The sequence below is a fragment of the Zeugodacus cucurbitae genome, chromosome 3 (genome assembly GCF_028554725.1).
Source record: "Zeugodacus cucurbitae isolate PBARC_wt_2022May chromosome 3, idZeuCucr1.2, whole genome shotgun sequence".
Classification (NCBI taxonomy): Eukaryota; Metazoa; Arthropoda; class Insecta; order Diptera; family Tephritidae; genus Zeugodacus; species Zeugodacus cucurbitae.
Window position 1 is genome coordinate 3,424,880 of NC_071668.1, and position 11,332 is coordinate 3,436,211.

The 11,332-nt window shown below is 36.6% G+C and overlaps 1 protein-coding gene across 1 annotated transcript in view; it reads right to left on the reverse strand.

The window, feature by feature from the left end:
• The window catches only part of LOC105213059 (ATP-binding cassette sub-family G member 4), a 35,613-nt gene extending 27,711 nt beyond the window's left edge, over positions 1–7,902 (reverse strand). Inside the window, exon 1 of the mRNA XM_011185595.3 lies at positions 6,702–7,902. The gene's annotated coding sequence lies outside the window, so the exon portion shown is untranslated. The remainder of the gene's footprint in view (positions 1–6,701) is intronic.
• Between the last annotated feature and the right edge of the window lie 3,430 nt (positions 7,903–11,332).

The following is an 11,332-nucleotide window of genomic DNA, read 5'->3' on the forward strand; positions in this document are numbered from 1 at the left end:
ACGCAGCTGTAGCTATTACTTTGCAATTGAAAAGTTGTTTATAACAATGTTGCAAATATCAAAATGCATAAAGCAGCTTATCCCACAGTCAGCGACACTTGAATGCAGCCAATCAAAATCGATTTTCACTCCGTTTGCCACAATGCTGTCTACTTTGCAATACCAATTCGCTATTCTTATTCGCTTGCCTTCACTTTTATATCCTTTCTATTAACCGCCACAATGCAGGAAGTTGCACTTCCGCCACTCGTCGCATGAATATGCGAGTGCACGGAAATAGGTAGCCTGGTCGTTGCTTTCCTTTGGCACAAATGGGAAATGAGGCGCAATTGTTGGAACTCGTCAATATTGGCTTGCCAAAAGGTGTTACACTGCTCGGAGCATTGAGACTAGCCAACACAATGCGCACAGATGTCCCTGACCTCATGTCGGCGCTTACTTATTTACTCACTTTTGTGTACTCAACTAAATGCTAACTGGTGTGTGAGTTGGTGGGGATATGTAGTGGAGGAGGTGTGAATGTCAATTGGTTGTTATTTGCCTCAATAATTGTTTGAGTGTACTAGTTGCTGTATGAATACGGAACTTGAGTGTGACATATGCTTCTCAGGCGTCCATCAATGGTACGCAGTTGAATATATGCATTCATTACTGAAGTTAATAAGTTTACGGTGTTAGAGGGGTAATTTTAATTTCAATACCAATATATTCTATGCAACTAATTAGGCTTTGTTGACTGTCGTAGATAGTTGGTTTGAGTATCAAGAGTGTCTTGCATATCTCGACCTAGGCAAATACTGAAAATATTAAATCAGCTTTTCAGCCGTCCTTCGGGAGAAATTGAGGAAATTGCTAAGTCGGTAAGCTTAACAAAAACAGCTTAACACGATTATAGGCATTTTAGTCACTTATGTATATAAAATATAAAAATGATAAAAAAAGAAATTTTAAAAATTCCCGTTATTTTTTGAACACACGTATTTTCCATCTGATGATCGAAAACTCAATTATGGGAATTTTTTAGTACATAATTCACTTATATAAAAAATAAAAAATTATAAAAATATTGGAAATTTTAAAAATTCCCGTTATTTTTTGAACACATATTTTACCTTGCAATTAAATGTTTAGCTCAATTATAGATCAGAAAATAAAATTTCTGAGCCTCTCCATTTATGTTTTGAGAACAAATCTATACCAAAACCTCAATTATGTTCAAACTCGACTTATATGATTTCGTATGTCAAGCAGAGAGTTGATGAGAATTCTGTGAAAGCCAGCAATTAGTGAAGAATATTGAATGTACATCTTTTCTTGTTCAAAGAAAAGAAATGAAAAATGTTTCCAAGAATTTTCCAATGTGTCAAAGCAAGTATTCTGAGAAATTTTCAGTCAGCATTCAGTTGTCTTGTCACAACCTTAAGTTGGCTGTCATTTACGGATGCTTCGTGTGATTAAGAGGAAAAATTATTTTAAGACGAATTTTTTCGGGGAAATTTTTCTTAAAAATTTAGCAAAAAAAGAACCAAAAACAAAATATTTTATAGAACTACCAGGTTATAGCCAAGAGACCATCCTCTACTTTCCAATATTACTCTCTCGATCTGAGCAATTTTTTTTAACAAAACTAGTTAAAAGACCGGAAAAGCTCAGGAATAAAAGTAGTTTTTAATTTTCAAATAACGTTTCCCTCTCTCTTACGAAATCGTAAATGTTTCCAAGTGAGATTGGCAGGTTATAAGGTTATGTACGCATTCTTGAGCATTTGATGACACTTATCTTGTGTGACACTGGGTCAAGTGAATGTAACTACATATGAATTATGGTATATGTAAGTAATTTAAGCAATTGACACAAAAAAATATAAAATTTTATGGAGAAGCAACTCAAGAACTTGTTTCACACACATATGTATTTATACTACTATTATACTTAAGTACATAAGCAAACACATATATGTACGTATATTTCTATAAATAAGTGGAAGAAGCTGCTTAAAAGAAGTGTCGCGCAGCACTTGAGGATTATCATTCACTTTGGAGGTAATGAATTTCAATTTCTATGCTCTCCTCACTTTGGTGGGCGCTACCACGTGCTTCTTCAATAGCGGTCGCCTCACAATTTTTGGGCGATTTGAGTGCACGCGCACCGAGAATGGCAGCGCGTCTGCTGCAGACACTTGCACCACGTCGCGTTGGCTGATTGCTCAAGCGGCGCAGTGCGGCAGGGGGCCGCCCAGTGACTGTAAGTCCACATGCACTCACAAAGCACTGACGAACGCGAATGCTGCTTATGGTCGCATGCGTCTAATTGCATTAAAAGAAACAAAGAAATGTAATAATCTACTTTTTTCGCGGTTTCTTCGCTGCATTTATGCAATGCTTATTATACCTGCAATACTTTGTTGCTTGATATGCAATATTTTACCGTTGTTTTTTCAGCCTATTGTTGCTGTGGTTGTCTGCGTTTGCTGCGGTTGAATAAACAAATTGCTGCGTTGCATATTTAAATGCATAAATTTTCACTTCAGCTCACATACTTGATGAGTGGCGCTCTCACACACTCTACACTCTTACGAAATTTAAGGTTTTCTGCAAATTTCTATAAATCGCAATTTTCACTGTTTATTTTGGCAGGTTTTTCAGTCAATTCTTGAATTAAATTTTTGCTTGAAATTGAAATTTCGTTCACTTCTGTTTTCACTTGCGACGCCGTGCTGGCACATTGCGTTCGCGTCACATCGTCGACAACGAATGAATTTTTCATCATCGACTCGTCGACCTGTACCTGTGCGCAGCGTGTGAGAGGGGGGGTGGGAGAGTGTGTGGTGGGTGGAGAGTATGACTTTTGGTGTTGGAGTTGCGCTATCAACGTTCGCTAGTCGCCGCTTAGTCTACAGAATCTCCGTTAAGTGCTTCAATTGAGGATTTCACTGCCGAAGCTGTCTGAGGGTGTTGCCATAGTTTATTTGCTTGTAAAAATATTAAGTATTTTTTGAAAAATTATGGAAGATGGAATGGAAGAATATTTATTGAGAAAAATTGTTTTTTTAACAGTATATTGCTCGTAGAAGCTGGAAGTTGAACCAAAATAATTATTTCAAAACCTCACATATTCTTACTAATTGTCTTTCTGGTAGTGATTACTTATGAAGAGGTGTCTTCATGAGCTAAAATGCAACTCAAATGAAGAACAAAGTAATTTTTAGTGTCTAGAACCCGGAACTAGACTAATGAGGTAGTCTAGCGAACCGCAGGGATAAAAGAAAGGGATAATGCTTTATTCGAACTATAGATTTGCTGACGCGAGGGATCCAAAAATATATTTTCAGAACTTTCACTTTTTATGTTCCGAAATTTGACAGCGTCTGGCAACCATGACAGCCAAACTCTTGGGAAAAGGGCAGGAGAGCGCTCGTGTTATAAGGGTTGTATACTGTTATGCTTTTTTCAAGTTACTAAAACTGTTTAAAATGTATAAACTTAAATGTATAAACTAAGATAACAATACATTGGAGGACACTTTTTTTATTCACTTTCGGCAGATAAATTTAAATTTGGAAACACTTCTCATTTTCGTTGTCAAAAAATGATTTAATACCCGAATGAGCCTTCGTTATACGTTTGCGCTTTCGTAAATTCGCTCTTTATTTCAATTTTTTCTCTTAGCACAGACTCAGCATCCTGTTTTATCTACATGTTCGGGCTCTCTTCGTTCTCATACTTTTGACCTACAAAAATCGAGCTCATTGTTGGTTTCAAACGCGCTTGTTTATCAGTAGAAACGATTTGTTGTTGTTCTTGTTGTGTACAATTGTTCGTGGTCCTACCCTAATTTTCTTTGTAGTATCTATGTTTCTATTTACTGAAATACAAACATACATTTGTACAATGTACAATTGCTAATTGAACTGTTTGTGTGGATACCGTTTGGTTTGCATGCGTGTCTGTAGCGCCGGATACTGAATGGGTTTGGAAATCAGGCGACCTTTGCGTATTGTTGTTGTCGATAATGTGCGTGAAATTTTGTTGAGCAAATAAACGAGCGCAGATTCTGGGTCAAATATGCGCATACAAGGGTGATTGGCTGATAGTAGACTTAAGCTTTGAAATCGATTTGCAGAAGGTTCTTAAGAAGAGGTTTTGATAAAGATGATTCTTTGATTACTTAAGTGGCGTGATAAAAGATATAAAAAAAGCATAATAGAAGTGTCTTCAAAAATTATTGATTCTTAGTACGCGTTATAAATATGTCTAGCACACAATCCTACAGGTTTAGTAGGGACTACTTGCGGTCAGCGGCTACACTGGCTAGGTCATATTGTTCGAATGGACGAAAGTGCTCCAGCTCTGAAAATGTTCGATGCAGTACCCGCTGGTGGAAGCCGAGGAAGAGGGAGACCTCTACTTCGATGGAAAGACCAGGGGGAGAGGAACCTCGCTTCGCTTGGTATAACCAACTGGCGCCAAACTGCCAGAAGGAGAAATGCGTGACGCGCTTGTTATGGACTCGGCTATAACCGCGTAAGCGGTGTCTACGCCAGTCAAGAAGAAGAAAACTTGAAGTCTACTCACATTTCTTTATATTTCTATTGCAATTTCTATACGCTATCAGTTTCGTCTATAAATAAGCGCGATAAGCTTTTTAACTCTTCTTGTATTATTTGATAAGTCTATCTCTAAGCAGATATACAATCTCTGGGTGTGAATTGCGCCTCATTGGCTTATCGCTTCAGATAAGCTAATTTGAGCAGACATATAGAAAGTCATGCAAAAGAAAGGCCAAAAAGCTTTAGAACTCTAGGTTCAAGTATTTGGTAGCATGGGAAGCGTTAATCCTTTTGTGTTGGTGTAATCTTGAAGTTAAAGTTCAAATCGTGTGCAAGCAAATTGTGGAAATTTTGTGATAAGAACTACATTGAGTACATATGTGGTTAAAGACGACCCTAAAACACTAAGCGGTTTCCATATATTTTAATAGTAATTTCACTGGACTTTTTAAGAGGTGGACACCAGATTCTTTTTGTTTTGAGCTAATTATTTTCTATGATACATTCTCTGGAGCAGTTAAAAGAGCTTCTTGAAGGGGTAAAGGAACCTTCAAATCTGTTGATCAGAAAAATGAAATTCACCCTAGATATAGGTAGTTTAGATTCGATCAGATGAACTTCGAAACCGATATTTTTTCATGTTGGTTTTCTGGGTGCTAGGGTTATGAGATCTAACCTCAATTTCTTCACCTTTTACCGTAAATAATGTCGCATAAGGAACTAAGGAACTGGAGGTAATGTATTCTAATGTATTTGCTAACTAGATTATAGCACAGTGCCAAGAAGAATAATTAGGACAAGGTTGGCATCTCTGGTCGCTTACATACCCTCAAATAAGGAAAGCGCAGTCGCAGTACTAAGATGAAAAAACACGAGTTTGAATCAAATGCGAATATTTTCTTTAATGAAAATTCTTAGTTTTTGTAATAAAATATCGAGTTTTCATTTAATAATGAGTTAAGATTCCGTCTAGCATGATTTTTAAGTGGAATTAGTTACAAAAGTATGTATCTATGTGTTAATCTTTACTTTGAGATTTTAGTTTCACTTTCTTGTAATTACCGGCAGAGAGTAACATATATATAATCAACAAAACTGAATTGTATTCTATACTCAGTGTCGCGCAGCATCCCCCATACATATTTACTTTGTGAGACACCCTCAATTTAGACATTTATGCGCACAGAATTGTATTCGCCGCTTGTGCGCTCTTAATCAATGGCTTGCAGTTAACTCTATGGCGTGTGATGAAAGCGAAAGCGTAAAGAGTACATAAAAGTACTGTATAGCAGAGGCAGTTATGACAGTATAAGGGCCGAACTTTCTTCTATTTGGGAATATTCGAAATATTTCTTGTGGGGCGCTCAAGGTGTAAGGCTTATCAGCTTTATGTTTATGTTTCTATAACAGAAAATATGCTTCCGCTTTGTGCGAAGAACTTAAGCATAAACAGCTGATAAGAAACGCCAACTGCAACTTGCATACAGAAACATTGGCAAGGTTTTTCCGGGGATACCTCTTCGGGGGTGGTTTTAATAGCGCACTATGGGTCCAAGCAGGTCTGTTGCATTTCATATTGTTTATTATTTGCCTTCTATGTGTGTTATAGCTTGCGTGCCGCTAGCGTTTTGTCACTATTTTGCGCCTAGCCACCCTCTTTGTAACAAAGCGAGAGGCAAAAGAAAATACAAGGAACGTTTTGTAAGTTGACTGCTGCTTGGAAAAATTTTTACATTTGATATCACACTCGGCATGAATGAAAAATATGAAAAAATAATTTTGATTTTTTCTCTCTTACATTTTCGCTAAGAACAGCATTTATGTATATAAATCAGCGCCGCGCATCACTTATTTATATTGCAATGAATCGCACAGTGAATATAAAAATAAATATAAATTTGTAATCAGTCATCAGTAAACAATAAACACACTACAGAGCTATCAATTATTGAACGAACCACAGACGACACACGCGTGGCTTGTAGTTGGGGGGCCAGGCGGAAGAGCCAGCAGACAGCTTGTAAGATTGTTTAAAAATTGTGTGTGTCTTTGACACGCTCGTACTCATTTGCCTTGCGGAGAGCACACAGCAATAAATAAAAATATTTCCTTAATTTATTTATGTAAATTTTCTTGTTGTTGCTTTACGTACTTTGTTCTGAACGCCGCTCCACTACGGAATTGTCTTACAGCACTTCTTTGTTTAGCGCACTCTTTTGCTTCACTCGCAGGCGTAGCGCTCGTATTCTACTTCAAACAAACACAATTTTTAAACTATTCGCCCAGCGTCGGCCCTAATTTCCATATGTAAAAAGCACATTCTATGTAAACCCAACACTTGGCTGTCGCCCTTGGCTTATTTATTTATATTTTTGTATTTTTTTTTTCGGCTGGACTGACAGCTTTGCTGGCGTCTATCGTATTTTTTGTTTTTTTGTGAATTTATGAACAAGTACACATTTTGGTTTTTGTTGTTATTTCAACACTTTTGTATTTTTTTTTTTATTTTTTTCTGTTTTCTTATTTCCTCACGCGCTCAACGTTTTCCGCGTCACTGTACGCGAGCACCGTGCGCCAAACAGAAATTAATTTAATAGAATTGAAGCAACACAAATTTATTCACTTATTTGTTTTAATTTTTTGATTCTCCTCTTTGCTTTGCGCTTTTCGCATGCAGCACCAGTGTGTCGCGAGCGATTTTGGCAGACTGACTGTAGAGTCTCAGCGCGCTTCTTTGTGGTCGCGCAGCAAGTGTGCGTTGACTAGTGACAAAGCAGCAGCATAAATTTTATTTTTTGTTGTTATTGTTGTTGCTGTTTCTTTGTTATAAATAAATAAAATAAAAGCAAAAGTGCTACGGATGGCGTTCACCCAAGTCCACAGCAGTTCACAGCTAGACTGTGTTGAGCTCAGCTGGTCCGTTGCTGGTGTTGTGTAGACGCCGTTTGACTGTTGCTGTTCGCTTGCTGCTTCGTTGGCTCCCAGCGCAAATAGGCGGCTGTGAATGATGTGTATATCTCTCTTGCTGGTTGGGTCTCTTTGACTTTGCGGTCGCTATAGTGTCGGTGGGTGGCCGAGCGGTGAGCGCGCTAAGCATATACAGTAGTCACTAAGCTGTGAGCGTGTGTGTGCGCGCGCGCTGAGTGGCGTGCCGTCTCGTTAGCGATCAGCCACTGTGAGCGCGCTACCGTAGCAGCAAATTGGCGAGCAAGACGCGCGCTATCAGTCGTCGCAGCGTTAACCCAAATCCACTTATTAATCAACTATATCTTCATATAAACTGTATTTCTATACACGCGCCCGTCATTTAAACCGCTTTTGCTGCTGCTCTGTAGCGTCAACAAATAAGAACTGACACGAGTGCTTCGCCGTGACATAGCATATAAAACAAGCGCTGCTGCTTGAGAAGCGCGGAGAATAGCAGCAGCTGCTGCTGCAAATCTATTCGTGTGCGTGTGTGTGTGTGTGAGAGAGTGTGTTGCGTGTTGATGCAAATGTTGCTAAACATTTCACTTTGAATTCAATTGATTTTCTGTATACATTTCAATTGATTTCCTTGGTCAGCGTTGATGCTTAGGTTATTGGCGAGTGTCTTTGTGTGTGTGTGTTCCCTTTGCAAGTATTTGCATGAGATTGTGCAAAAATGGTTTGCAAATTTTCAGCTACCGTTATTTGAACTTAAATTTTATTATCGATTCAGTGTTTCTTACACTTCAGTGGTTTGTGCATAGCTTAGAAAATTTTTTATGGAGAATACGAAGATTTAGAATTTTGTATTTTTTATGAGACCTTATGAGTTAAATTTCCTACAATATAAATAGTTTATAAAAAAGTTGAAAAAAAAATCATTCATATTTTCTAGACTATGTTACTGTGAAGATATAAATTAAATATCAAATGGATAGTTGCCATTAAACTATCTCAGTCAAATAATTATATGTGCATGAACTTTTTGCAAAAAAAATTAAAGATTACAAAATTGCAAAATATTTCTGAGTATGCAGGTTTGTTATTATTAATGTATACGATATAAAAAACAAAAAATTAACAAATTTCAAAATATTTTTTAAACTATAAAACAAAATTGAAGTTTAGGCTAATGGTAAATATTTATATGTTCATTTTACTATTTTTACCAGTAAAGCCTATACATTTGAGTTTAACTGAAAGAAATGTTTATTTTAATAGTCAGTAGCATTGTCTTAAAACTAAATTAAGCCGCTTAATCAGAGAATTAACTACTGACTGTAGAATAGTTATGTAAATATTGGTAAATTCTTGCTTTAAGGTGACGTACTGTCTCAAACTGTATTTCCGTTTTGGAAAACAGTAGCAGAGAGGTTCCCCCAGAGATCCTCAATAGGATTAAGGTTCGAACTCAATGTTGCACATTGTAATACCGGAATTTTTTGGTCGTTAAAAATGTTCTTCGTATGGATTAAAGCGTTATCCTTTCGATATGTTCAGTTATTCAGTTATTTACATTCAGCTATAAATATTGCCAGCAAATTTTATTAACTTGCTGTCCAAAGGATCTACATTGATATTAGCATTCATTTGATTGAATGTAAAACATGTAGATAGCTTTCCACAGCAGCTAAATGCAGCACCTGAAATCAAGGTACCGCTTCCAAAACATCGCTTGTAGTAGGACCGTCGTTCCTGGTGCGAATCTCTCCAATATTTCTTGCAATGACCTGGGCCGACCAAATTTAATTTTTTTCGTCACTAATGACAGAATTGGTGTTTATTTGCATTTGCAAACCTCAAATGTGCTTTATTATGTCTTTCTTTAGCGTTGGTTTAGGTGCAATGGGGGTGTGTTTCAGAAACTGATTTTTATGTATAATTGGAAAAATTATATTTATTGTGATTTTCTGTCTTAACTAGGTCCATATTTGATCACTGCTTATCAAGTCCGCAACTATTAGCCATCGAATCATCCTTTCGCATCGCTCATCAATGTTGTTTTTCGTCCGCTGCCTCGCACTAACCATAATTAGTGGGGATTTTAAGAAATTTTGAGATACAGTTCCGATGTCGCTTTGGTCTACAGCCATTTTGGAACCGCTTTTATGCATTCCTATAATTATTAATTGTTCCTCGGCTGATAAACTAGTACCACGAAGCATTTTAGGCTTAAAGTTAAATAAATGTAATAAAATGTTTAACAATTCATTAAGTTAATGCACCTACAATAATTTTGAAAACAAATTTTTGCAAAAAAAGTTTTTGCTGCGACACTATCAGTAAGAAAGATCCGCTAAACTGATTTTGCACATATAAATATTTTCTATGCAATACCCAATTCACAAGCACATTCTTAATGTAACTGTACAACGAACGAGAAAAGTATGAAACAACTTTCGTCGCATAGTAACGGTAACATATCAACCTTTTATTCCACATTTACCGAAATCCAAAAAATTACAGTGAATAAGAAATATAAACAAAAGCCGAAATGCAAATATAATTATTTGACTGGGGTATTGTATATATAATAACATAGAGCCGAAATACTTTAGAAATCATGCATATGAGTGAAAGAACCCAAGAAAAAGTTCAACTCCTCAGGCAGTTATAGCCTTAAAGGTTCCTGACGTATCTGAATCGAATGTATTTCCACCCATTATCAGACCCAGCTAACACGGAGCTCTCTGTAGTCTGAAATGTATGTGGAGATTTCCCAATACATGCCGAAGGTCACCAATGTCTAAACAAAAACTTATGCTATTTTAAGATTTTGCCTCATTTCAAGGCATACGTCGATGATGGCCGCCACAACAGTTCAATGTAAAAAATCGATTTTAAATTATTATGAAATATTTGCTATTTTTCCAATATAGTATGCAAGTGGAACTCCGCCACTTGGATATCTAGGAAGGCCCCTCACTTATATTTACAATGAAAATGGCAGTGTGAGAGTTTTCTTCAAGTGTGTAAATTCACTCTAAATCTAGCAGATTCTAAATTATTTATTTAAATTGAATAAACTGATTGCAATTCACTGTACGCAGATATGCGTGTCAAGCCACAAGTGTCTGTAGAGTTCTACATATGTTTCTGACAGCGAGCGTATCATTCACAGCTGCGAACGCTGATTAGATACTGTTCGGTGCATGTGAACTTAAGACGGTGAGCGGCGGACGACTGCAAAGCACAGCTGTTTGAGCTGCCAACTTAAATCCGCTCGAAGATTGCTGCTTAACGCTACACGTCCGCGGTGCTCAGCTTGAAAAGCACTCAATAGTAACTAAATATAAATTCCTTTGTATTTTTTTAAATATTAAAAAAAAAATTATTGCGAATACATAGTTCCTTTGTTTTTGTTACAATTTCATACTTTGATCAATGATGCGTAGCGCTGATAATTTATGTGTGTGTATGTTTGTAAATTTTAAATGGAATTTTTAACAATTAAATAATTACGTATGTGGAAGTATCTCTAATAAACTAGATACATTGTCTTTTCGTTAGTGAGCACTTCCAGTTAGAACTTTGCACTTTGGCATCCATTTTGAGTTCTAAATACTCTTAATGGCAGTAATTAAACGATTACTAAGTACAGAAGCGAGAGAAATAAAAAAATTATGAATATTACATGAATCATTTTGATACTTTCGTATGCATACAGGGTGCATCGTCTTTATTGTTGGAATATTAATATTATTTTGAACTGATATTAGTATTTTTTTATTTTTTTAATATTCGACTCACGTATCTGATTTTGATACATACAATATCAATCAGGTTTCCACCTTTATGAGTCATAGCTTTTTTGAT